General features: G+C 41.5%; 1 pseudogene; it reads right to left on the reverse strand.

The window, feature by feature from the left end:
• Positions 1-9,376: 9,376 nt before the first annotated feature.
• On the reverse strand, positions 9,377-10,302 carry LOC100427684 (zinc finger protein 66 pseudogene; annotated as a pseudogene).
• Positions 10,303-22,210: the final 11,908 nt, after the last annotated feature.

Here is a 22,210-nt window from a genome sequence, read left to right on the forward strand (position 1 = left end):
ATTCGGGAGTGGTTTGTTGATGCTTTTTCTCTTTTGGGGATAGAGATTTGGGGAGACCAGTTTACATCCTTACCTTGCTCAGTTATATGTAAGTTTGCTGAAAAGTTTTGCAGGGTAAAATTCTCCCTTTTTCCCCTTGTAACCCATTGTGATTTTGACTATAAGACTTTATAGTTTTCATTGCTTCAAAGAGGAATAAACATTCAGCAGAATGCTATAGTCAATTATCAGATTTTAAATTTCAAAAGCCTAGCTATCAAGAGAACACAGAAAAAAAAATAAAGACATAATTTAAGAAAATAAGTAGAATCAGTTTTGAAGAATATAATAGTCTTTGTTTTAGTCCCTAACCCTCATATTTACTATATTAGATAATGTTTACCAGACTAGGGGAGAATAAAGAGAGATAGGAAAAGACAAAGATAATTTAGATGCTGGTGAGTTCCTGAGAATTGATCCTGCTCTGCCTTCTCCTCAGGCCAAGTTAGAAAGGCTGGGGGATAAAACCCCTCAGGAAATTTGGGTGATCTGATTGCTGAGGGACTAATGTGTCCTTTCCCTGGGAGGGCCTGGGAAAGTCACAAAGCCCTAGGGATTCTCTGCGCTCAGCCTGATGAAAAAACAGAGAAGAAATGCTAGTGTGATTTACTGGGGATGGCATCACACCTGCACTTGAACTTGGCGCAGAAGCAAATTCCCATGTGCACAGAGGGTAATGGGGGTTAGCAGAGAAAGAACTGATAGACTTAAAAAGGTTTCGCTGTCTGGAAAAAGAAAATAAGTAGTCATTTGATTCAAATGGAGACCGAAGTTTAGACGGTAACATCAAAGACCAGCTGTCTCCCATGATGCTTTAGCTCTCCCTCCTGGATTTTAGACTCCCGGGATTAGGAGGGGGCCTTGGAATTGCTTTATATATTGATTTGTGCTTCCAAACAATGTGTGGGGACTCAAAAATACAATTACATGAGGCTTTGGAAAATAATAAGTTCTGATACACTTTATGGTTTTAGCTTTATCAGAATTGGAACAGGATAGAGTGGAAAGGACTTAAAGTCTTTTGCTAATGGACATGTGATTACTATCTTTTATTGCTTGTTCTATGGCTAAGACCAATGGGTTATTAAGTTGGCCCTCTCCTGGAAATGCCAGTGGAAGATCCAGCATAATCTCTTTTACATTTCACCCCTGCTCTTGCTCCAAGTAGGTCACTCTCAACCTTCAGCTACTGGGATCCCCTTACTCAGTGTGTCCTCTCTTTGGGAGAGGCCCTGGCAAGATGGTTGAAGCTTGGATTCCTCCTGGAGTAGGCAATTTACCCATTCTTTCCAAAGGATAGGGTTGCTGATTGTCCCACTATCATCCTCTCTTTGCCTTGTTATCTCCCTTCAATAAGTTTTTTCTCCCCTTCATAGGGAGGCACAGGTTTACCAACAGGCCTGCAGCCTAGACAGTTATCTCAACCAACTTTCCGTTTGTGTAAGCACTCCCAATCTTTATGTGATTATGTTGAGCCTCTTCCTTCATTTAGCTTGGGAAGGAGAAGAATCACTCCTCACAATAAATGCTGTATTTTGATAATTAATTCTCTTCTCTTCCCCAGTCTTTCTGCTTAATTATCAGAGACATGAATTGGGAATACAAGGGTGAGGGTTAGGGGTAGGTGAACTCTTCCAGGAGCCACAAACAAGCTTTGGTTGTGATATTTGACTTCAAGTATTTTCAGCTATTTTTAGAATGTGGGGTACTTCATGCTTTGTTGTTTTTATCTTTGAGCCCTTCGATGCTGATTCTATAATCACAGAAAAATTCTCATTCTATATTCCTTTGGCATCAAACAGGTTTTAGTTTCAGGTAGCAGAAACCACTCTATCTAGTTTTTGGGGAAAGTGATCAAATGCAGGAACTAATGCTTCACAAAATGCTGGGGTATTTCCTTTGGGTTTGGAAATAAGACAAAGATTCTCTATTTTACCATGACTGTTGTTTAACATAGGATTGGAAGTCCTGACCAATGCTATAAGATAAGAAAAAGAAATAGGCTCTGCACAGTGGCTGACACTTGTAATCCCAGCACTTTGGGAAGCTAAAGAGGGCAGATTGCTTAAGTCTAGGAGTTCCACACCAGTCTGGGCAACATGGCAAAATCCCATCTCTACTAAAAATACAGAAAATTAACCAGCATGGTGGCACATTCTTGTAGTCCCAGCCACTTGGGAGACTGAGGTGGGAGGATCACTTGATCCCAGAAGGTCAAGGCTACAGTGAGCTGTGATCACTCCACTGCACTCTAGTCTGGGCAACAGAGAGAGACCCTGTCTCAAAAAACAAAAGAAAAAGAAATAAGGACTGTAAGAATTGTAAGGGAAGAAATAGAACTATTATTATTTGTAGATTACATAATCACCTACTTGAAAGTAAAACAATAGAACCAAGAGATGTACCATTAGGATACTCAACAGTGTTGCCTGATACAAGCTAAATAATAATATTTAATAGCAATGAAAACTATGAATTTGAATCAAAGAGAAGATAGCACTCACAATAGCAAGAAAAGCTATGCAGCATTTAATAAAGAAATATGTTAACCAAGAGTACACAAGACCTCTATGGAGAAAACATTCAAACTCTAATAAAAGATCTAGAAAATATGTTGGATATATGAATACATATTCTAGGCTCCTGGATAAGGTGAACTTATAAGGATATAAATTCTCTCCAAATTAATCAATAAATTCAAAGTTTAGTAGAACTTTTAAAAATAAATGACATAAACTTTTTTATATCTTAAAGGGACATCTTTGATTTCTGGCAATACAGCAGGCTAAATAATTCAGAACAAAACAGCCTAATATAAACAACAAAAGATAATAGATAAAATATTTTTGAAAGCATCAAATATCTCACAAGATAATATGGAATCAGCAAATCATAATTTAAAGGAAACCAGAAATCCAGAAAGGTAAGCCAGATGAATTTGCTCTTGCCCTGAGGGCATCTTAACTGATTGATCTTGTGCTTTGGGTATTAATGTCTCAGAGGGCAAGGGGAACAGAAGCCAAATCCCAATTCATCCTAAAGTGAGGAGTCTAATAAGGGACCAATGCCTATAAAACCAAAACCCTCTGACCCCAAAGGGCTCAATATTCATCTAAGGTTGAAGTAAATATAAACCCGTTCAATATTTCCACTCCCAGAAACCTAAAATGAAAATTGTCTTGGGACTGATAAAAGTAGAAGAAATAAAGTTAATATTGCTGATTAGTTTAATATTGCTGAAATAAATTCAAGATTGTTGATGATATCCATCTGCTTATCATCACTCAGATTTTGAGTCAAATTCTCACTAATTGAATGGAAAAAAAAAAACTCAAGCTATAAATTTAGTATAAAGTCATACCATATTTGTAGTATATTTACTCACCTGGCAGAAACAAACACATATCCTCTCTGGATTTTATCCTAGATCTTAAGAAACCTAACAAATAATTATCTAAGCAATGAGCAACAAATCACAGTAAATAAATAAATAAATAAATAACCAAAGAAATAGAGCAGGAGAAACAAAAGCCAGCAGAAACAAGTGATGGCAGAAACAGACTTGCAGAGACCCCAAATACAGAAATGATCAAATAGAGGCTCAATAACTATACCTACAGAGTATAAAGAAATAAAAGACAATTTTAAACCCAGGATACAGTAAATTGTATTAAAAAATTGCAGCAGATTTGAAAAATATAAAATTGAACTTTTAGAAATGAAAATCTAGTAATTGAAATTTAAAACTTAATGAGTAGCCAGGAAACATTTTATTATTGAGGTACAGCAGCTTAAAAATTGTTCAAATATACATTTGTAAAGGCTCTCACAATCTGAGGGTAACATTTTCCACTTTTTAATTTCAAAGCACACCAAAAGTGTTACTCCATTGGAAAGGCTATGAGGATGATTTCTAATCTTCAGGACTCAAATGCCTTGGGATAGTTACTCAAAGCCTTTTTTTTTTTTTGAGACAGGATTTCTCTCTTTCACCCAGGCTGGAGTGCAATGGTGTGATCATGGCTCACTGCAGCCTTGACCTCCTGGGCTTAAGCAATCCCCGCACCTGAGTAGCTGGGACTGCAGGCGTGCACCACCACACCCAGCTTATATATATATATATATATATATATATATATATATATATATAGGGTTTCCCCACATTACCCAGACTGGTCTCAAATCCCTGGGCTCAAGCAATCTACTTGCCTCAGCCTCCGAAAGTGCTGGGATTACAGGCATGAGCCACTGCACCTGGCCCCACACAAAGCCTCTAAATATACCCTCTAAAGGTGGATGACTAGTGAGGCCATGTAGGTTGCAAATAAAGACAGGCCAAAACATGCTTAGGCTCAAATAAAGTCATGGATTATGTGATGCATTTGGCTAATTATTGGCAAGGGACCTGAATTCATTCTTAAGTTTTTGAGGTCAGTTTTTAGGAAGCAATGTGGGGTTGTGTCAAGGACATTAGAGACCAAAAGAAAAAAAGAAAAGAAAAGAAAATGAAAGAGAGAAACAAAAATCTTTAATGGATGGATTTAACAGGAAATGAAGCAGATCTGAAAAGATAATTAGTGAAATGAAAAATAGTTCATGGGAGATTATACTCAGTGTAACACAGAGAAACTGAGAGATGGAAACTCTAAAAAAGACATGGAGGCCAAAAGTGAGAAGATCTAGCGTAGGACAAATTGGATCCCCAGAAGGAAAGGAAAAAAAGAAAAGAGGAGGGTAGAGAAAATATTTTAATCATACTGAGACTTAGTAATGCATACCTAGCCATATGTTGGTGACATTGCAGAATATCAAACTCAAAGACCTTAAAAGGAGTCAAGGGTGGGAAGAACTATACTGTTATCAATCAAAATAGATTTTGAGAGTAAAAGTTTTAACACGGATAGAAGGGACCACCCAGAAGATATAGTGATTTTCTTTTTATGTTATTTATTTATTTATTTATTTATTTATTTATTTTTGAGATGGAGTCTTACTCTGTCGCCCAGGCTGGAATGCAATGGCGCGATCTCTGCTCACTGCAAGCTTCGCCTCCTGGGTTCACGCCATTCTTCTACCTCAGCCTCCCAAGTAGCTGGGACTACAGGCGCCCACCACCACGCCTGGCTAATTTTTTGTGTTTTTAGTAGAGACGGGGTAGAGTGATTTTAAGTGTACATTTTCCTTCTAATACAACCTTAAAATATACAAAGCAAAAATTTGCTGAACTACTACAAGAAAAATACAAAGAGTCATACTGTCATCATGGTTGATTTTAACTTGCATTCATTGTTTATTGGTAGAACTAGAAAAGTTTTTTTAAAAGATTAGTGAGAATAGAGAGCACCTAAAACACACAATTAGCAAACTTAACCTAACAGAATTATATAGAACCTTTTGCCAAGTAATTCAGTAATGCAGATAACACATTCTTTCAAGCTCACAAGGAGCATCTACAAAAATTGACTATATACCTGGCTATCAAGCGAGTCTTGATAATAGTATATATTGTCTGACTACAATGCAATCAAGCTTAGATTCAATTTTTTACAAACCTAGAAAATTTGCATGTTGAAAAATTATGTAACATTTCTAAATAATCCGTGAGTCAAAAAAGAGAAAGAAGTAAAATGGAAATAAGAAAGTGGTGTTAATTGAATGAAGGTTTTCCAACAGATAAAGTCTTATAGGAAACAACCAAAATTAAATTTAAGTAAAATTTATACTCTTAAATGAATATATTAGAAAAGAAGAAAGACTGATATTAAAGAGGTAATATCATCCTTTTGTTGATAGAAAAAAACAGCAAAGTAAGATCAAAGAAAGTTCAAGAAGGGAAATAGTAAACATCAGAGCAAAAACTAACATGGTAGTTAGCTCTAGGATTGTTAGCAGTGGTGGATCCATATGGGTCTGCAGCAAGTTGATTCTTGCCTCCTTAAAGGAAATAATTTACCTAAGGGGTATAAGGTACAGTGAGAGACCAAGGCAAGTTTTTGAACAGGAATGAGAGTTTATTTTAAGCAGTTTTAGAGCAGGAGTGAAGGAAAGAAAGTATACTTGGAAGAGGGTCAAGCGGGCAATTTAAGAGACCCAAGTGCCTCATCCCATCCTTCACTTGGGGTTTTTATACATTGGCGTAGTTCTGAGGTTTGCAGCTCTCCTTCCTTGATTTTTCCTTAAGGTGGGATATCCACGTGTGCAGTGGCCTGCCAGCACTTGAGAGGGGCTGCATATGCAATGTGTTTACTGAAGTTTTGTGTGTGCTCACTTGAGGCATTTTTCCCTTACCAGTTGAGCATTCCTAGAGGAAGCTCGTATACCAGTTAAACTCCACCATTTTGCCTCTTAGTGTGCATGCTCGGGCCCACTCACCCAACTCCTGAGACCTTATCGGGAAGCTGCTGATCATGTTTCAGGTGTTTTCAATCTACTGGGAACCTGCCTGTCCCTGGCATCAGCTGCCACCAATTACTATTTTAGTGAGTCAGCTTAACAACCACCTGGCCATAACCTGATCGCCTGATCATCTGATGGTCGCCTGAGATTCATGGAAGCAGCGGCGGGATAGGTGCCTCTTTTGCCCTGTTCGTGTCTGCCAAACTACCTACTCTAACATTCCTCACCCAGTTCTTTGGGAAAATGGACAAAGAAAGGTCAGTCTTCGTAACTACTTCCTGCTGACAGAAGGATAGTGATGATTGTTCTGTGGGTCTTGGCCTCTTGCTGTCAGGGCAGGGTGGCTTTGTGGGTTGTTGAAAGTGGTATCCAGCAAGGTCCAGGGGAGACAGGGGCAGGATTTCGCTTCTTTCGTGTCTCACTGATGGACAGTCTAGTGGTCCTCTGTAGAAGTGTGACTCTTGGCCGGGCGCGGTGGCTCACGCCTGTAATCCCAGCACTTTGGGAGGCCGAGGCGGGCGGATCACAAGGTCAGGAGATCGAGACCACGGTGAAACCCCGTGTCTACTAAAAATACAAAAAATTAGCCGGGCGCGGTTGTGGTCGCCTGTAGTCCCAGCTACTCGGGAGGCTGAGGCAGGAGAATGGCGTGAACCCGGGAGGCGGAGCTTGCAGTGAGCCGAGATCGCGCCACTGCACTCCAGCCTGGGCGACAGAGCGAGACTCCGTCTCAAAAAAAAAAAGAAGTGTGACTCTTTTTTTTTTTTTTTTTTTTTTTTTGCAGTTTTAAAAAAAATTTGTTCAAGGAAACAAGTATACTTTCAATGTAATTACAATGCTTCCAAAAATCCACTCCTTTTAAAGTTACATGCAAATCATGTATCTAAAAACTGTAGTTGTGGATTCGTTTTTATACCCAACACTCTGATTTAGTGTAATGTCTGAAGTGTCAGTGGCTTATTATTCTACTGTAAATTCTCTGATATTTAAATACATTCTATTTTGAATTAATTTTTTTTATATTTACCGCATTTGCAAATTTATATTTTAGTATAAACTCTCTGGTGTTTTCTAGGCTGTAGTTTCTGGGAAAAAATCAGTGTTTCTAAACTTATTACATTTGCAGGACTCATCTCCAATATAAATTCCCTGATGTTGAATAAAGCTTGAGCAACTGCTACAGGGTTTTCCTCTAGTAAAAATGTGTGCAATAGGATCTGTGATACAAGCAAATGTACTATAACCCCCTTTATATTTGTAATAGTTGTCTTCCCAATACTCTTCTTCACTTTAAAGGCTTATACTTTCTGAAAGATTTCTTGACTGTAATTGCACTGTTAATGCTTTTATTAAAAGGAACTTTTTATGTCGAGTAAAATGTGAGTACGAATTAATGGGTTTTCCATATTCTTTATAGTTGTACAATTTTTCTCAAGGATACTAGCTTTCCTGTGAAATAAGGTATAAGAACTGATGAAAAGTTTTGCCACATTTTTCACACTTGTAGGAGTTTTGCCAGTATGAATTATCTTACCTACAATCAAGTGTGGCAACCATATAAAGGCTTTGTCACCTTTTATATATCTCTAGGGTTTCACACTAGTATAATTATTTTTATGTATAGAGAAGTTGGAGGTGTTGGTAAAAACACTGTCAGTCACATTTCTTAGGTTTGTAGAGTTCCTCTTCAGCATGAATTATCACCAAGTCTCTTAAGAATTGAGAACTTGTGGCTGGGCATCGTGGCTCACGCCTATAATCCCAGCACTATAGGAGGTCAAAGCAGGTGGATCACCTGAGGTCAGGAGTTCAAGGCCAGCCTGGCAAACATGGCAAAATCGCGTGTCTCTACTAAAAATAAAAAAATTAGCTGTGCATGGTGGTAGGCAGTTGTAATCTCAGCTACTAGGAAAGCTGAGGGAAGAGAATGGCTTAAACCTAGGAGGCAGAGTTTGCAGTGAGCTAAGATTGTTGCATTGGTGACAAGAGTGAAACAATCTCAAAAACAAAACAAAACAAAACAAAACAAAAGAATTGAAAACCTGTTATAGGCCGGGCGCGGTGGCTCAAGCCTGTAATCCCAGCACTTTGGGAGGCCGAGACAGGCGGATCACTAGGTCAGGAGATCGAGACCATCCTGGCTAACACGGTGAAACCCCGTCTCTACTAAAAAATACAAAAAACTAGCTGGGCGTGGTGGCGGGCGCCTGTAGTCCCAGCTACTCGGGAGGCTGAGGCAGGAGAATGGCATAAACCCAGGAGGCAGAGCTTGCAGTGAGCTGAGATCCGGCCACTGCACTCCAGTCTGGGTGACAGAGCGAGACTCCGTCTCAAAAAAAAAAAAAAAAGAAAAGAAAAGAAAACCTGTTATAGGCTTTGCCACATCCTACACACTTGTAGGATTTCTGTCCAGTATGAATTATGTATAATAAGGGTTGAGAACTTCCTAAAAGCTTTGTTACATTCTTTATATTTGTAGAGTTTATGTGCCATATAAATTCTCATATTTAGTAAAAGTTGATAGCTGGTTAAAGGCTTTCCCACATTCATCAAACTCATAGGGTCTCTCTCCAGTATGAATGATCTTATGTCTCGTAAGCGTAGAGGAGTGCTTAAAGGCTTTGCACATGTTCCCACTTGTAGGGTTTCTCTCCCATATGAATTATGTCTATTAAGGTTTGAGGAGGAAATAAAGGCTTTGCCACATTTATCGCACTTGTATGGTTTCCCTCCAATATGAATTTTCTTATATGAAGAAAAAGTTGTGGGACTGGTTAAAAGCTTTGCCACATCCTTCACACTTGTACAGTTTCTCTCCAGTATGAATTATTTTATGTGTAGTAAGCATAGAGGACCAACTGAAGATTTTGCCACATTCTTCACATTTGTAGGGTTTCTCTCCAGTATGAATTTTTTTATGTGTAATAAGGTTAGAGGAGCAGTTAAAGGCTTTGCCACAGCCTTCATTCACATTTGTAGGGTTTCTCTCCAGTATGAATTATCTTATGTGTAGTAAGGGAAGAGAAGTACTTAAAGGCCCTGCCACATCCTTCACATTTGTAGGGTTTCTCTTCAGTATGAATTTTCTTATGTGGAGCAAGGTTAGAGCAGCAGTTAAAGGCTTTACCACAGTCTTCACATTTGTAGGGTTTCTCTCCAGTATGAATCATCTTATGTGTAGAAAGATGTGAGGACCGTTCGAAGGCTTTGCCACATTCTTCACATTTGTAGGGCTTCTCTCCAGTATGAGTTTTCTTATGTCTAGTAAGGTTTGAGGACTGGTTGAAAACTTTGCCACATTCTATACATTTGACAAGTTTTTTTCCAGTATGTCTTATCTTATGTCTGTTTGAATTTGAAAATTGATGAAAGACTTTCACATATTTATCACATTGAAATATTTTGCTCTGGGTAGTTGTCAAACATTGGTTAAGTCCATTATAGCCTCTTTTGTGCACCTTACACACATCTACACTTTCACAGCCTTTTTTTAACTATAAGTTGTCATGTCCACATTTTTCATATCTTCTCAGTATCAGTTTTTGGAAAGAATCTTTTATGCTCTGCTCTGGCTAAAGATCTTGGGTGAAATGAGAACACAAAACTGAGGGGTTGGCTACCATCTCATGTCTCTTCATAGTCAAAGGTTTTTTTCCTTGCTCCAGACAGGTGATGAGGTCTGGCCTTAAGACAACAATATCAAGGAAGACCAGGTTTCTGTAGTTCTCTAACATCACATCCCTATATAAATTCCGCTGTGCAGTGTCCAAGCAATGCCACTCCTCCAGAGACTATTCTATGGCCACAATGGCCACGTCTCTGAATTGCAATGGCCCCTTGTTATACAGGGTTTTTTTCCCAGAAGATCTGGAATAAAGTCTAATTTTTTGAATTTCTAACAAGCTTATCAATAATGTCAATGTTTTTGGCCAAAGAAGGAAGATATTTTGTCAAAATATCCAGTAAGTGGAAGAGCCTATGTTTTTCCCAGTTTTTCTGACCCAGGTGTGGTGGTGCACACTTGTAATCCCAGCTATTCAGGAGGCTAAAACAGGAGAATCGCTTGAACCCGGGAGACAGCAGTTGCAGTGAGCCAATATCACACCACTACACTCCAGCCTGGGCAACAGAGTGAGACTCATTTTTGGCTTCCAGGGAGTCCTGGCCTCTTAATTGTGGATCTTCCAATACATGAAGGTAACAGGGCCACAGAGGCTGGGCCTCTAGGAGCTGAGGACACGGAGCAGTGGAGACAGAGTGTGACTCTTGAATATTGAGAGGATGGTATCTCTCACTGAGGATCATCTGGAGCTTGATGGCCTGAAGGTGTGAAGAGACAAATCAGGTTGCTAGATTTAGAAGACATGGCCCAAAACGGAGCAAAACTAGGAGACTAACAAGTGGGCCTAAAAGGGGAATAACTCAGGAGAACCATTTCCAGGTTCCTTCCAAATCTAACCAACCCTGAGAGGCTTGTTCCAGTAAACGGGAGGCTCCATTTAGGAGTTGTCTGATATTGTACTTTTCCTGACTGATTTACCCATAAGCAACATTTTTCATCTAAGGCTAAACAAATTCCTCTCTGTGCTGCCGTTAACTTATCTAATTCCTGATCATTTTGGAGGACTATAGCTGCTAAAGAGTCAATTTGCTCTTGCACAGTTGTTAAGGTTTTAGCCATGGCATCAATGTTCTTGGCTATTTCCCTTGAGGGCTGGCTATGGGTCAAGGAGGCTTTTGTGATTCTAGCAATTCTGGTTCCCATACTGGCTATAAAACAAGTCCTGTGAGAAGGAGAATTAATTGGAATGCCTGTAGATAGAATGCCTGTAGATTGGTGCTGGAAGAGAGAGATTGTCAGGGACTATGAAGATGTCTAGGGATACATAGCCTATAGTACAAGTTCCAGTCTAGTTAGTGGGGAGGCACTGGTGAACTGACTGGCCACAAACATAGAAGGCTCCTTGGGTTTTAAGATAAGTAGAGATGTATAAATGAAACAAGGGGGTGAGGACAGCTCCAAGACATGCCAAGGCTGCCAACACACGCAGGTAGTTGGTGGCTGTAGTCATGCCTGCTAAGACTTATGTGCGTGGGCTTTGATTCTGTTTAGTTCCCTTGGTTTTATTTTCCTAAGAAAGAGAATTTTGAGTTTGGTCCAATAGAACCCATTCTTCTGTAGAGCTGAGGTTGGTAATTTGCAGGCATTGGTTGTATCAGCAAGCCGGAATGAGAAATTTTGACTACTGAAGGAGCTTGGGTGTCCCTGGCAAAACTGGGTGGATTTATCTAGCAAAGTTCCCAGAGGAAAGTTAATATTTGAAGGTTTGGGGAATCTTGTGTGATGGTAGAATTGGTTGTGGATATATGTTTGGTAAGTTTGTTGCTTAGGATTTATGGTCAGAGTAACATTGCAAACTGTACTGGGAAGAGCCCCAACATCCATTTCATTTTTCTTGGCCATAACGCAAATAGGGGCTAGTCCCATTAAAGTGATATTAGAAAAGATGGATCAAAAATTGGGAGGTTCCTTGCAGATACCAGGGAAATCTTGCTTTACTTTTGCAAGAAGGCTATTTGCAGGCCCGAACATCTCCCATTAGCCTCCCATTGATAGAAAATATGCAGTTCTCCCTCTATACTTGTCCAATCTCTTGGTGAGGCTGGATAAGCTCTCCCTGGTGTTTTAGCAGAAGAGCCGGTACATAACCAGCAATTGGTGGAGTAAGGGGATCCTGTGCTTTGGAACAATTACTGAGGTTTTTCCAATAATGGGAAATCAGGATGGTAGTGTGCTGCCAGTAAAGGGGTGAGATTGAGAACCAGCAGGAGCATGCCCATGGCAACCTAAGGCGACTGTGAAGAGAGAAACTGGTCACAAAGAAAGCTGCCCCTGGAATGCCTAGTGGTGTACAAGTTAGGGTTAAAATAGTGATAATAATCAGAGCAATTGCGAGTAAGATTTCTAATATTAAGATCATCTTACTCTGAGGAGAAAGGACGTTGAGGGTCATTACTTATCTTTCACTTAAAGAGGAATTACAGATTTTCCAGTGCCTCACAAGTGTGTTCTGGAGCTGAGGGCATTGCTTCCCGATCTGGTGTTTCGGGGCCTTTCCATGGCTTCACTAAGGTGTGATGTATCCAACTGACAATCTCTGGTACTTTAATGGCTCTGGGGGTGAAGAGGCCTCTTCACACTGGAGTTAGTTGGGAATTCAGAGCTTCATCCCTCCAAGCTTTAATGAGAACTAGTGAGCCTGGAGGATACAGAGGCTGGTATTTTTTCCCCTTCTGATTTTGGGTTTCTTTGTAGCCAAAATTGCTGGAAAGCCTGTTGGAAGCCTGCTAAAGAAGAGACACTGTGGGTGATTTTGGCAATTTTTTCATCTAGTAATAAGTCCGAATATAGGAAGGCCTACCATATAAGGCCTCAAAGGGGCTTAATTGCAAGGGAGTCTGAGGGACAATATGCTTCCGAAGGAGGGCTAACGGTAAGAGGTTCACCCGTGGCTGTGCTGTTTTCTGACACAGTTTATTGAGGCTGTGTTTGAGGGTTTGTTTAGTTCTTTCCACTTTTCCTGAAGATTGCGATTGCCAGGCAAAGCAATGCCTACTTTATGCCTTTATACCTACTAAGGGCCTACTAAGGGCCCTACTAACCTGTTGAGTTACTTGGGAAATAAAGAACGAACCATTGTCACTTTGCAATGAGCTGGGTATCTCAAACCAGGGAATGCGTTCCTTTAGGATGAATTTAGCTACCTCCTGTGCCTTCTCAGTCCCTGTGTGGCAGGCTTCCACCCATTTTGTGAAGATATTTACACACACCAAGAGGTACTTATACCTGAAGCCTGCAGGGAGATGAGTGAAGTCCATTTGCCAGTCCTCCCCAGGGTATGTACCTCTCCTCTGGATTGGACTTATTAATGGAGGGGGCTTCCCTCTGTGGGAATTATTTATGGTACACAGGGTATAGGCTTGACAAACCTGTTGAATGGTTTTGTTTAGTCCCTACCCACTGAACACTTATTTACAAATTTGCCCTAGACTGTCCTTTGCAAGGTGGCAGAAGTTGTAAAAACTCTTAATGACTTTCTATTGGGAGGTTCCATTTTTGGACCCATCTTTTCTAATATCACTTTAATGGGAATAGCCCCTATTTGCATTATGGCTGAGAAGAAAATGGAATAGATGTAGGGGCTCTTCTCAGTACAGTTTGCAGTGTGACTCTCACTGTAGACTGTAACCAATAAACTTACCAAACATATACCCACAACCAATTCTCCCATCAACCAAGATTCCCCACACTTTTCTCCACCTACCTGCCAATTTCTTATCTCTCTTTCAATTTCTCCATCTACCTCCCAATGGAAAGATTTCACTGGGAGGCTTTCCATTGGGAGGTAGATGGAAAAATTCTTCCAATCTGTACCATCCATTGGTTTCTTCTTTATACCCATGTTGGGTGGCCCAGTCTATTTCTTCCTTAGTGTACTGGAGAAAGGGAAGTTCACTGGGGAGAGAGGGTTACAAGTCTCCCATGAAGGTATCATTTGATATGGCTGCATCTTCAGCGTTTTTGTCAGCTAACCTATTTCCCTGTGTAGTTTCATAGGAGCCCCTGTGGTATCCTTCACAATGCACTACTGCTACTTCCTGGGGCAAATGAACAGCCTCCAGTATCTCTAAGATTTGAGGCCCATACTTAATAGGAGCATCCTGAACTGTTAGGTAGCCTCTTTCCTTCCAGATAGCCATGTGGGCATGAAATACCAAGATGGCATGTTTGGAATCTGCATAGATGGTTATTCTTTTTCTTTCCCCTAGTTTTAGGGCTCTGGTTAGTGTGATGAATTCAGCTAGTTACACTGAGGTCCCTGGGAACAGAGCTTTGGCCTCTACAACTTGGTGATGGGCCTCTATAGCATACCCTGCATATCTAGTTCCATCCCTGACAAAGGTGCTGCCATCTGAAAACCATATTTTGTCTGGATTATCTATGGGCTGATCTTTTAAATCTTCCCAGCTGGCAAAAATTTTATTAAGAATCTCACAGCATGAATATGTTGAGTTATCATCTTCTGGTAGTGGCAGTAAGGGGCCTAGGTTAAGGGTGGAACGCTGCTCATCTGTTACCTGTGAGTTTTCCAACAACAAGACTTGGTACTTTAGCAATGTGTTGTCAGTGAGCCATTATGATCCTTTTAGATCAAATAAAGGGTCTATTTGGTGGGACATTAGGAGCCAGATTGATTGTCCCATTGTGATATTGAAGGCCCCCTTGAGGAGAAGGGCTGCTGCACCCACTACCTTGAGGCAATGTGGCCACTGTTGTGCTGTTGGGTCTAGGTTCTTTGAAAAGTAACCTACAACATGTTTGGCCTAAAGGTTTGAGTTAGAACTCCTAGTGCTATACCTTGCCTTTTCAGTGACGAAAAACTGAAATGGTTTGGTTAGTATGGGTAGCTCAAGGGCTGGGGCTTTTGAGAGGGCAGTTTTTAGCTACCTAAAGGTTTGCTCCTGATTCTTTTCCCAGAGATTGACTCCCTATTAGTCCCTTCTTTTAAAGCCTGATATAAGGATTTAATAATTCCACCACATTCCAGTGTCCAAAGTCTGCAATATCTTGTGATTCCCAGAAAAGCTCAAATTTGCTTTTGGGTGGTTGGAGTAAGGATTCTAAGGATGGCCTATATCTATTCTGCAGAAAGCTTGTGTTCTTTGGGGGTCAGGATTATCCCCAAGTATTGGACTGCTTGTCTTAGTAGCTGTGTCTTGGCCTTGGACACCTTGTACCTTCTGTCTGCAAGGAAATTTAGATGTTGGATTCCTAACTCTCTTGTTAGGGACCAGATTAACAGGTCATCCACGTACTGTAGGAGATGCTCTCCCACATCAAGACTTAGGTCTTGCAAATATCTAGCCAAGGTTTGCCCAAACAAATGGGGACTATCTCTGAAACCTTGTGGAAGCACTGTCCAGGTGAGCTGTTAACTTCTTCCTTTTTCATTCTCCCACTCCAATGCAAATATAAATTGGGAGGATGGGTCTAGGTGGATACAGAAGAAATTTTTGAAGTCTAAGACTGAAAACCACTGAGCATCTGGAGGTACTTCTAGAATTACGTAAGGGTTGGAGACCATTGGGTGTATTCAGACTACTGCCTCATTTATGACTCACAGGTTCTGGACTAACCTATATTCTCCATTAGTCTTTTTAACAGTTAAGATAGGGGTGTTATAGGGTGAGTTACAGCATATTAGTCCATGTTTTAGAAATTTTTAAATCAGGGGCTGAAGTCCTTCTTTGGCCTCCAACTGAAGAGGAAACTGTCCTCTGCAAGGATAACTAGAAGGAGCCTTGAGCTGAATTACTATAGGTGTGGCCATTACAGCCTTTCCTGGTATTCCTGGGGCCCAGACCTCTGGATTAATTGGAAGGTCTGTGGGCAGTTCATCCTTGTGTGTGGTTTCCTTGAGGAATAAGATTGCATTTGGGAAAGGGGGTGTTGGCCCTGGAGGAAAGGTTAACTGAATCCCTAGTCTAAACAAAATATCTCTACCCAAAAGGAGCATAGGACATTCTGACATCACTGAAAATGAATGAGAAAATACTATTTATTCCCACAGACGGCACCAAGAAGGAGCAAACCTCTATATTATGGGCATCCCATTTATCCCCATTGCCTGGAAGGATTTGAGGATAATTGCCCAGAAAAAGAGGTAAACACTAAGCAGGCAGTTCCTATGTCCAAAAGAAATCTTACAGTCCTACCTGCCACATCTGAAGCAGCCCTTAGCTCCATCCCCTCAATAGTGATGTTCAATCCAGAAGCTGGCCAGAGCATAGAGCCCCTTCAGCTCAAGGTCATCAGGGGTTGGGATTCTGTCCCAGAGGCCCTTTGGCCCTCAGGGAAGTATCAGATCCAGTGGCTGGGCTTGTGGCAGAGGGGCACACCATGCGGGGCTTTTTCCCATCTGTTCCATTGGGGCTGTTGACCTTCCAGTGGTCTGGCTTCCTGCACCAATGGCAGTTACCTGGGGTAGTTGTCTGAGGCAACCTGGAGGGGGCTAATGGACCCGTAGAGCAGCCAATAGTTGGAGCTGCCTCTTTTCCTTTCACCTCTCCTTTTCCTGAACCCTTTCCTCTTCTCCTGGTCCTGGTTGTAAAAGACTGAGGAAGCTGTTTTGAGGGTGTCAGGCATAGGGGTGTTGGGACACAGTGCTCGTTTCTGGAGTTTCTTCCAAATCATCTGGGGCTGCCTGAGTTAGGAAATGGTCCTTTAGGACCAGTTGCCCTTCTGGTGTCTCTGGGTCTAGGTTAGTATATCTCATTAGGGCCTCTTGTAGCCTCCTGAGGAAAGCAATGGAGGTTTCAAGAAGGCCTTGATCTATTAAGGCTGATTCATTGTAGTTCACACGTTTTGTTCTGCTAGCTTTCATTCCTTCTACCAGATAGAGGAATATATGGCTTCTTGTCCACATGCCCCACTGGGTATTGTAATCCCAAATGAGGTCCACCTGAGAAACTATTGTGCCCCCACTCCCACCCCCCACCCCCAGAGTAGCCACCAGGGTCAGTCATATGCATTGCATTTGCAAATTATTGGGCCACTTCCTTAATGGAGTCACGTTCTCCCTTAGAGTTTGCCTAGTATGACCGAGAGGTCCCTCCAGGTGAGTTTAAATGTTAAGCCTGCCTTGTGGAACCCTTTCATGTATTTGTCAGGGTCTTCCATAAACTTCCCTAGTTCCATTTTAATTTGGCTCAGGTCTTGCATAGTGAATGGAGTTTGGACTCTAGTGGCTCCACTGGGGCTGCTAACCTCTTGAAGGGGCATAACTTAAGCAGGTGGTGTCCAGAGGATGGTCCTGGTTAGGGAAGGGAATGGTCTGGGCTGGGAAACTTGGATATAATAGGGTAGAAGGAGCAGTGGAGTTTGAGCTAAGCTCTGCCCTTGGTTCCTCTGGGGCTTGCACCCTGGATAAACACAATAATGGTCTCCCAAACCAACCAGATGGGGCTGCCTGACTGGCTGCTATCATCGCTGGATCCGTTTTACAAGGCTGACAAAGGTCAGGGTTGTTTCTTAGGACTATGAAGCCCTGACATAGGGGATTTTTGCCCAGTTTCCCTGCTGCCAATAAAACAAATCCAGTGAATAGATCATATTAAAATTTATAATCCCATTTTCTGGCCAAGATTCCTGGTCCCTGAGCTTGTATTCAACCCAGGCTGTATTACAGAAAAATGTTAGCCTCTTCTTTTTTAGGGTTTGGGGGTCAAACTTTTCCCAGTTCTTGAGGATGCATCTAGGGGTATGTCCTGTCATATGGAGATGCAATTACCCATCTGTGAAGAGAGAACAGAGGAGAGAAAAAGAAAAGAGAAGGCATTCCCTCTTATTTCTTTATTATCCTTTCCTAAACAGGGCATCCCCCAATTTGTTCTTAGGGTTCCAGAATAAACCAGTCTCACCAAGTACCCCTAACCTTGGTCCCATCTCATCATGATTACCCACTTGAGAAGAGGAGATACTGTAGTAAACAGGGGGCCCCTTCTTAATCCTTGGAGTCCAGAATGAACTGGTCTTACTGGGAACCCCTAACCTTGCTTTCCTTCATCTCTGTTCTAATGGTAATCTGTGCCTATAGCCTGGGACCAGCCTTCATCTCTGTCCTATGAGTACTTTTGTCTGTTGGGCCTGTAGCCTTGGACTGGCCTATGTGTATCTCCATGACCTTATGGTGACTCTCACTTGGAGCATTCTAGCAACAAAATGATTATTTCTTTTCTGATATTCCTATTTTGGGGGGCATAAAATTTGAATAAACTTTAATGAAAAAGGCAAATTAAATGTAAAAACATTGAAATTATTCTTCAGGCTTTCAAAGAAGGTCTTGGTTATTTTTTTAAATTATGCTTTAAGTTCTGGGGTATATGTGCAGAACATACAGGTTTGTTACATAGGTATACATGTGTCATGGTGGTTTGGTGCACCCATCAACCCGTCATCTACATTAGGTATTTTTCCTAATGCTATCCCTCCCCTAGCCCCCCACCACCTGACAGGCCCCAGTGTGTGATGTTCCCTTCCCTGTGTCCATGTGTTCTCATTATTCAACTCTCACTTATGAGTGAGAACATGCAGTGTTTGATTTTCTGTCCCTGTGTTAGTTTGCTGAGAATGATGTGTTTTAAGTAGATGAGAAGACTGGTTTTCAGCCAACTGCTGCAAGGGGTTGGACTTCCATCCCTTCAAATATGGCCTTGAAGGTCCTTATACCTATTGAGAAGAGTCTGGAAGTGATTGGAGGAATGGGGACAAATTTGTATTTGGGGTTCCTTATTCTCCCAGGGTAACATGGAGAACAAATGCTTCAACAGACAAGATAATCCCTCTGCTACAGGAGAAAATGGGAAGAAGGAAGAAGAATTCCCATGGAAAACCTTCATGTGCTTGCAAAACAGCATCCCTTGGATTCAAAAGGACAGCATTTTTTTTGTCCTTTTGACATAAAGGAGGAAACTCCAGAGGACTTGGGGCTTGGAATAAGGGTTTGCAAATGGCAAAGGTAGAATTTTTCTTCCTCCCAAAGGGTTGCTTACTCAAAAAAAAAAAAAAAAAAAAAAAAAAGGAAGTAGGTGGAGTCCTTTAAAAGCCACAGAATAAGATTCTATGCAGTGGATAAACAGCATCAAAAGACACCAAACAACTTGGCCCTGAATCACAACATAAACAAAATGCATATGGTAAGTCATAAGGAGCTGGCAGAGTCAGGGTTCTGGTGTCTGTCCCAGAAACGAGCCAACAGACATCCAGAAGGAAGCCCATCTCTTTGCTGCTGTGCAAACACAGCAAGAGCTTCATGCATATAAATAACAAATCGGGAGTATGTGTTTAAGGCAGAGAAGGAAGTCGTGTGGCATGCAAAGTGAAAGCGGGGAGGGTGGGGGGGAGGCAGACTTGCCCCGCCCCCTGGTGGGTATGCAAGACCATTTCAGGGTTCACAGAGAGAAAACAGAATAGAGAATAGATGGTGTTGGTTTTAGGGAAAGAGCCAATTTTAGTAGGAAAAACAGAGGAAACCCCAGACATTGCACAGTCTTAGGCTTTAGTCCTACCCATCTCATGAGCCTCCTATCCAGGAGAACCGTTAGTGTCTCAGGTCTACTCGGTACAGTCTCCAAGGTTTTATTCACCCCTGTGAGCCACCATCAGGGCCAGCTGAGAGATCAGCTATGGGGACCAGAGCCACTGTGACTGAAAGGAACCATTCTGGGGGTTAATTAATAAGCAGGAGAGTGAAAGGGGAGAAGGAAACCATGTATGGGGGTTGGATGCCTCCAGCCTAAGAAGGCGAGGCATAGATAAGTGTCTTACCAGTAGGGAATGTATCCAAGTCATGGTAGCAAAGTATTTTTGCACTGGTGAATCTGTACAGCTCTACAACAGCTCAATTCTTGCCCCCTCAAAGGAAAGAATTCATCTTACGTGTATAAGGCAGAGTGAGAGACGAGGCCTAAATTTTTAAGCAGGAGTGAGTGTTTAAGTTTTAGAGCAGGAATGAAAGGAAATAAGGTACACTTGGAAGAGGGTCAAGTGGGTGACTTAAGAGATCCAAGTGCCTCATCTGACTTTTGACTTGGGGGTTTTGTACATTGGTGTGATTCTGGGGTGTGCATTTCTTCTCCCCTGATTCTTCCCTTGGGGTAGGCTGTACACATGCACAGTGGCCTGCCAGCACTTGGGAGGGGCCGCATGTGCAGTGTGTTTACTGAAGTTGTTCATATGCTCATTGAGATGATTTTCCCTTACCAATCGAGTGTTCCTAGTGGCAGTTATATACCAATTAAACTCTGCCATTTTACCTCTTAGTGCGCATGCTTGGACCCACTCACCGAAGCCAAGATCCTGAGATCTTATCAGGAAGCTGCTGATCACCAGCTTCAGGTAGTTTCTATCTATTGGGAGACTGGCTTTATCTGGTGCCAGCTGCATCCAATTATTATTTTAGTGAGACAGTTTGATAACTACCTGACCATCACCTGATAGTCACCTGATATTCCTGGTGGTGGGCAGTGGGAGGGGGAGGCCCTCCTTCCCTGCACATGTCTGCCTAACTACCTACTCTAACCCCAATACCGGAACCCCAACATGAACCCCAACATCCTCACTTCCTGGTATTCATGCCCTTGCATATCCCCCTCCAACATCAAATAGGGCTGACCTGTGTAACCAATAGGATACTCTAGAAATGATGATGTGTGACTGCCAAGGTCACCATTTCCACCTTGCTCCCAGAAAGAATGTGTTATGATAAACATTTCTGATTATTTTTAGCTGCTAAGTTCCAAAGTAATTTGCTATGATAACTAGTACAGTTAATGAAATAGAAAATGAACATATAATGGAGTGATTCAACAAACCTTAACATTTCATTCTTTAAAAAGATTGATAAAAACTAATACCCATGTGATGAGACAATCAAGAAAATAATGGCTCAAATATCCAATTTTAGAAATGAAAAAACATGCAGATGCTATAGACATTAGAGAGGGAAAGAGGAGTCAATGAATCATTTTATGCCAACAAATTTGAAAATTTAATGAAATGGACAAACTTTTAGAAAAAAATATATCATACTCTATTAATTAGGGTAAGATGAAATTACTATAACACATAGAACAAAAATATAGTGACTTAAAAAACATGGATGTTTATTTCTCTCTCATCTAACAGTTCTTGTGAGAGTTATTAGTAGGGGAGTTTCTCTTGAGGGGGTCATTCAGAGACCTCACTCATCAGATCCTTCAGGAAAAAGAAGGTACACTCAAAAGGGCTATTGAGGGAAGTTCTTTAAGGGGACTATTGACATAAGGATGGGAAAACTAAGGGAAATTAACAAGACACAATACAATACTCCAGTGCTAGCAATGGGATAGAAGAGGAGAGGTGAGGGGAAGGCCAAGAGCTCTTTCCATCTCTAGGTTTGAAGGAATAAGGAGTGGAAGCAGATACTGGCACAAGAAGAGGGTAGCCAAAGTGGAGACTCTCCCAGTAGATGCTGTGGCTGTTGGTAGAAAGATGAAGCCAACCTGCGACAGCTCAGCACAGAGGGCATGGAGGGAATAAATATCCTGACTTAACTTATTCCACCCTCTGAACTAGAAGCCCGAAGGCAAGGGAGCTGTTGGTGGAGTTCGTAATGCCTCCAGGGACGGAGCATTGAGGGACTGCATAGAGAGTGAATCTTGAGCAGTGAGTGGCTCTTTCATGTTTCTAACCATTCCTAGGTGACTGCGGTTATCTGCATGGTTGAATTTAGGTCACTACTGTGTCTGTGTTCCGTCAAACTGGAAGAAGAAACACTAGAGAGAATGTAAAGGAGAAGTACCCAATGTCTTAAAGCCCAGGACCAGCAATGGTACTCAGCACTTCAAATTCCCTTCTAATGGTAAAATCTAGCCACCTGGCCATACCTAACTCATTGCAAAAAAGAAATGGGTAATGTCAAATGACTGGAGAGACATATGTTCAAGGCAAAAGAGAAAATAAATCTTAGTGAGCCATTAGCAATCTGTGCCTGCCATTTGACCACCAAATAGCCATCTGCACCCTTCTCTCACACATTGACTCCCTCATCCCTCACCAAGGGATAAAATCCCAACCCCCATCCAATTTCTGCACCCACTTCAAAGTACAGTATCTCTGGGTGATGTTCTGACCTCCACATTAGGTCCACTAGGGCTGCATGTGGAAACCTAGAAA

Source organism: Macaca mulatta, chromosome 3, assembly GCF_049350105.2.
Source record: "Macaca mulatta isolate MMU2019108-1 chromosome 3, T2T-MMU8v2.0, whole genome shotgun sequence".
Taxonomy (NCBI): domain Eukaryota; kingdom Metazoa; phylum Chordata; class Mammalia; order Primates; family Cercopithecidae; genus Macaca; species Macaca mulatta.